Raw genomic sequence first — 6,394 nt, 5'->3', positions numbered from 1 at the left:
ATCGTCTTCACTATCATCACTTTCTTCTGTGTTTCACACCCAGGAGGGAATCTCTGTAATAGTTAGGGTAGCTAGTTATGTGTTTTGGCATTTGAAACGCGAAGAAATTTTTTGTGCAAGCAAATTCTTTCATGCATTTACTGATTTTTTTCAGCTAAATGACCCTAAAATTGAAAAGCATTTCAAATGAACTCAGAAAAGGTTGAAAGTTGGCATGGTATCATAATTTCACCCACATAGCATGTGCAAAAAAGTAGAGAGGGTTACCACAAAGACTGGATGCACTTCGTGTACAAAATGGATAATCTCTTTCGAAGTATCAGGGTTTCGGACGAAAACTCATCCGTTACAAAAGTATTTCATTTTTTAAATAACCTAAGCATTAGCAAATTGAATATAATGATAAAACACACTAATATTAAACATAATAAAAAAGAATCACTGAAACGTATATTTTCAAAGTTAAGTTATTCACAAACTAGTGATTCACACAAAATTCAAATAATTCAAAATTTAAACTATTCAAATTTGTAAACTACCAGTACTAACAGAAAGTTTGTAATTTTTTGTACCTAAAGCAAAAATATTCACAAAGAAACTCTAAATACAGCAAAAAACAACTCAAAAATAAATAAAACAAAAATAAATAAAGCAAAAAAATAAGAAAAAAAGCCCACCTACTACGCCACAGCGGCCTGCATACGACTAGAAACCCAACCTGTTGTTGGGCCAGGATGCAGGCCCGCAAAGGCCCAGTAGGCCCACAGGGCAGCACAGAACATTTAGGCCCAGTAGGCCTGCTTTGTAGAGGAGCTCGAGGGAGCTACCGCACTGGGGCTTATAGACCAGTGCGGACGCCCCTCGGCTAGCGAGGTGGGACTAAACATGATGCACCGCACCTGTGCCAGTGCACTCCCTTTAGTACCGAGTGGTGGCTCAAACCGTTACTAAAGGGGGGGGGGTCTTTAGTACCAGTTGGAGCCACCACCCGGAACTAAAGGGGTGCCGTTCCCGCCGCTTGGCCTGGCCAAAACAGACCTTTAGTACCGGTTGGTGGCTCCAACCGGTACTAAAGGTTGTTCTATATAAGAAAACACTTCAAAAAATTTGTCAGTTTCTCATCTCTCCCTCTGCTTCTTTCTCCTCTGCCCCGTCGCCGCCGCCCCTCGTCGCCGCCCCCGTCGCCATCCCCGTCGCCGTCCGTCCCCATCCCCGTCCCCGTCGTCCCCGTCGCCGTGCCCCGCCCCGTCCTCCCGTCGTCCCCGCCTGGCCCGTCCCAGCCCCCGTCATCGCCGCCCCGTCCCCGTCGCCGTCTCCATCTCCGTCTCCGTCCCCGTCGCCGCCCCTAGTCGTCGCGCCTCGCCGGTGAGCTCCTGCCCCGGCCGCCATGTACCACACACACACACACATTGTTATAGAAATGTTAGCAATATTTCTGTTTTTTAGTTATAGAATTATTAGAAATGTTAGTTATATAGAAATGTTTTTTAGTTATAGAAATATTAGAAATGTTAGTTATATAGAAATGTTAGTTATATAGAAATATTAGAAATGTTACTTATATAGAAATGTTAGTTATATTTGAAATGTTAGTTATATAGAAATGTTAGTTCTATAGAAATGTTTTTTAGTTATAGAAATATTAGAAATGTTAGTTTTAGTTATAGAAATATTAGAAATGTTAGTTTTAGTTATAAAATTTAGAATTTGCATATATGAAATCACAATCCATCATTTAAAAAATGTTACTTTACTTTTGCGGCATATAGTATTTGTTGTCGACGATGCCCGGCCCGCATCCTCGCCGTCGACCCGTTCGCGATGACGTCCTGCTTCAGAGGACCCATGTCCGGGACTGGGCTCCGCCGGGCTGGCATTGGGAGGTGCTACCTTCAGGGGCGCGACGCTTGGTGAGGAACCCGGCCTTAGGTCCCGTCGTCGACCCTGATCTCCTTTGGTGGCGTTCGCGTGGGCCACTTTAGGTGCGGAGGGAGCCGGCCCTGCCGAAGGTGGTACGTCGCCGTGTCAGGGAGGAGGACGAGCACGCCCATCGCTACACGACTGCTATGGACGTCAGGTTCTCCAATACCTAGCAGGTTCTTTTGGGAGATCACCCGAGCTATGATCCAGTGATGGTTCCTTCTCTTTGGGTCTCCACCGCCCGCACCTCAGGAACCGTGAGTGGCCTAGATTACTCTGTAGTATTCGATCTTTATTAGCTTGCTAGCTAGCTAGCTAGTGATGTATTCGATATTATATCTATTATTCAAGACGATGTATTCGAGATTATATCTATTATTCGAGACGATGTATTCGAGATTATATCTATTATTCGAGACGACGTATTCGAGATTATATTCGATGATGCTTATTATGTACTATGATTGATTCAGTTTTTCCTTATTAATTGATTGCATCCATGCATTGTAATTTGAATATATTTCTTTCGGATTAGTTAAATAAAACCTATGGTGGACAATACCGGCAGAGAGGAAGAAGAGGCCCTGTTCAATATCATACGCAATCCTCGCGGGCCAGATGATGATCAAAATGAAGAAGATTATGACGACTCTGAATATCTAAACAACACCGGGGAGGGTGATATGATATTCGATCGCGACGACCGAATTGATGAAGTCATGAACTATGAACATGACAAAGAAAATGTTGATCTTGAAACAACAAAGACCGGCGAGGTATATATATTTATATAAGCAGGCATCTGGTGATCATCACATGTTTTAAATGACTTGAAGATATATTAACGAATCGATCTTTCTTCTTTCAGCCATCCGGATCGAGCAAATCTTCAGGCAACAGGAAACGAGGCCCGAACAAAAAGTTGAAGGAGGGCGTAAAGTACAATATTGAGGCCATCAAACCTAATGGCGAACCATTAGCGCCTAAGAAGATTGCGGACAAGTTCATTCGTCAGTGGAGAGTTCTTGTGAAGGACCAACTCCCGATCTCCCTTCAAGAATGGAGAGAGCCAGCAAAGCCACGTCCAGGAGCTACTTTTGTTGACGACAGACAAAGACTTCTGCTTTGGGAAACGCTCATGGAAAATTTCACCCTACCAGATCATTTCACAGATGCAGATGTGGAGAAAGTCAAGGACGCTGCTCTTAGGAAGATGGCGATTGCATTCAACAACCACAAGAATCGTGAATGGGACAAGTACGTCAAGGCAGGAAGGAAGACTCCGGTATTCGAGGGAACACTTGAGAAGCAAAGTGCTCATTGGGACGATTTCGTGAAATTCAAGGATTCGGAATTATCTAAGGAACGGTCAAGAATAAACAAGGCCAATTCCGCAAAAAAGGATAAGTTCCATAAGCTGGGGCAGGTGGCTATGCGGTGGGAATGCCTAAGTGGGATAAGTCTGAGAAAGAGATGGAGGATGCAGGTGTCACTCCAGAAACATTGAGATGAACCCCCAGGTGCAGGACTTGGTTCTATGCGCATGGGGGGAGTTGGACCCGAAGACAGGCAAAGTTTCGAAGAAGGCACGTCTGGACGGAGCCGAAGATAAGCTACGTGTTGTAATAGAAGAGGCTCGATCAGGGTGTTCTAGCCCAACAGAGAGAACGACGAGCTTACACGTGCCCTGGGAAATCTTGAACACCCGGGAAGAACACGAGGCAAGGGCGCTATTCCGTGGTATGAGGGGTTTTCGGACTGGAACGCTGACTACAGAACCCGTGCGAGAAAGAAGATTGCGGAGGAGAAGAAGAGGAAGATGGAGGAGGAGAAGAGGAAGGTGGACTATGAACGCCTTCAAGGCCTAGAATCAGCGCACGTAGACTTGGCAGTCAAATTCCAGCGGCAGCAGGAGCAGATCGACTCACTTAGCCAGCAAAGGGGGTCTCAGCAGCTGCAGCAACTAGCGGATGATCCAGCATTGGATAGCACCGTCCCATCCATGCCGAGAAGCAGCGTGGGTTCCTCCCTGGGCGACGCATTGCTGGATAGCTACCCAATGGATGACATCATGGAGAACACTAACTGGGAGCTACACTTCAAAATGAGGAACATATCCATGAAGGTGGCGGACGCCGTTGCTTTTACAATCCCCCCGAGGCAACCTTCCATTGCAACCCGATTCCAGCGGGCTATGCTCGTGTCTTGGTTGATGAGGTGGTGGACCAATATTCGGGGCTAGAGCTTGACATTCCTGGAGGTGACGAGGATCACACACTGGGAGAGGCCAACCATCGTATCATCCTATGGAGAAAGGATTGCATCATCTTTCGAAGGCCACCGACACCACGTCATCCGACTCCTCGTCGAAGTCCGCCACCGAGTAAGCAGACTCCCACTCCTCCAAGTCCACCAACGTGTCAGGCCACTCCTCCTCCAAGTCCAGCACAACTTCAGGCCACTCCTCCTCCTCCAAGTCTGGCAAAGCGTCAGGCCACTCCTCCTCCAAGTCTGGAACAGCTTCAGGCCACTCCTCCTCCAACTCAGCCACGTCAGTCGTCTTCGCCGCCTCAGCAATCATGGAAGAGAGCCGCCTCAGCTATGGTGCATAGCGGTACAAGTCAAGGTAGTGGAGGTACAGGCGGAGGCAAGCGATTTCAATATGGTCCAAGCAGCCTCGTGCCTCTTCCGCAGAGGCCTTACGACAAGTCCGAGGAGGAAAATGCAGCCATATCGAAGGCTGAGGTGGAAGCCCATTTTGCACCAAAACCGCCACCGCCGCCAATCGAGAAAGTGCTTGAGGAAAAGATAGACCACTTCATTCGTATGGCTAGAGCACTAGCTCCCAAGCCTGTTGACACAGACTATGAGCGCCACCTCAGGAAGTTAAATCAAGCACGTCTACAGAAAGAGGCGAGCTCGAGCTCGAGCAAATCAGCTGGCAAAACATGCGGTAAAACCGTTCCCCAGCTGGGAGAACAGGCGGCGCAATCAATCCCCCCACTTGTTGTGCCAACAACACATGAGAGTAGGCGCGCCCAATATTATTGTGGGCAAACCGTTTACATTCCCGAGCCGGGCGATGTGGTAATAACCGAGGAGCATATTGAGCAGGCTGAAATGCTCAAGATCACTGTTGGACAACTCCTCGATATCGAGCCCATGTCTACGACTAGAGAGGAGGAAATAAAACGGAAATATGTCCGGGGCCAACCTTTGGTCGAGCCAGACGAGGTCAAGAAGCTCCCAACGAGAATGTATGAATTGCATCAATGGTACATGGACATTACCAAGATTTCCAATCGAGAGTCCCTCATGGTGAATGTCAAGAAGGATCATTACTAGCATGAGAAAGCTGTGTCCGTTGAGTATTCAGAACTATTTCAGTTATACAATCAAGACGCACTCAACAAATCTATCGTCAGTTGCTATTTTCTCTAAGTGATTTCTTTCTGTAATTTAAGTCTCAAGCTAGCTGTAGTGATCATTTTGATCAACCATTACCTGGAATTATCGTCACTATATTCTTTTCTATGGTATTATGCAGGATGAAGATTTATGAAATGAAAAAAGGTGGACGCTATGGCATTGGGTTCGTTGACCCAAATACCATTAATGAATACACATGGAAATTAGATCCACATTACGAAAAAAGTGTAGAGGAAAGCATGCTAGAGTTCTTCAAGCGCCTCAAATACAATGAAGATATACTACTTCCTTACAACTTTGAATGAGTCACACTGTCTTGTACTACAAATTTTGTTTTTGCCTACTAGATAGCTACATGTTTTTGCTTACATATGCCCGCTTAATTAAGACATGCAAACGTGTGTGCATGTAGATTTCACTGGATCTTGTTAATCATTAAAGTTGATGAAGGAACAGTTGAAGTACTAGACTCACTACTTAAGAAACCAACTGACTACACCATCGTGAAGGGGATAGTCAACAGGTAATTTCAATCATTATTAACTATATCTCGGCCTATTTAATTAGTTCGTCATTTCCTGATAACAACTATTTAATAACCCATTTATTCATTTTCTTTGTCGGCAGCCAGGGCTTGGGAAAAGTTCATCAGCATCACTCCAGGCCAATGGAAACGAAATCTGAAATGGTATCGACCCATGGTAAGTAATTAAGTAGTACTAGCTAGCTACCATCTATTTAAGGGCACCTAACGGCGGAGGGGCAAATTTGAGCAGGCTTTCAAATTAGGGGTATATCTAATTAGGTGGTTCGAGTTAGGGACAGAAATGCAAATGGCCCTACAAATAATACACATGCATATTGATATCCTTCTTAACAGTTCAAAGAGGTGCGGGAGAAGCTCCTACCAGAGGACCGCATAGAAGCAATTCAAGAGGAAATAGCGGGATTTTTGCTTGACCGGGTCATAGATCCCAAAGGAGAATACTTTTACCTGCTACCGCCCCCATGAAACACTTCCAATTGTTATCGTGCTCCGAAGGCA

The sequence above is a fragment of the Triticum urartu genome, chromosome 2A (genome assembly GCF_056163025.1).
Source record: "Triticum urartu cultivar PI428250 chromosome 2A, HENAU_Tu73, whole genome shotgun sequence".
NCBI classification, from domain to species: Eukaryota; Viridiplantae; Streptophyta; class Magnoliopsida; order Poales; family Poaceae; genus Triticum; species Triticum urartu.
Note: the sequence above shows the minus strand (reverse complement) of the source record.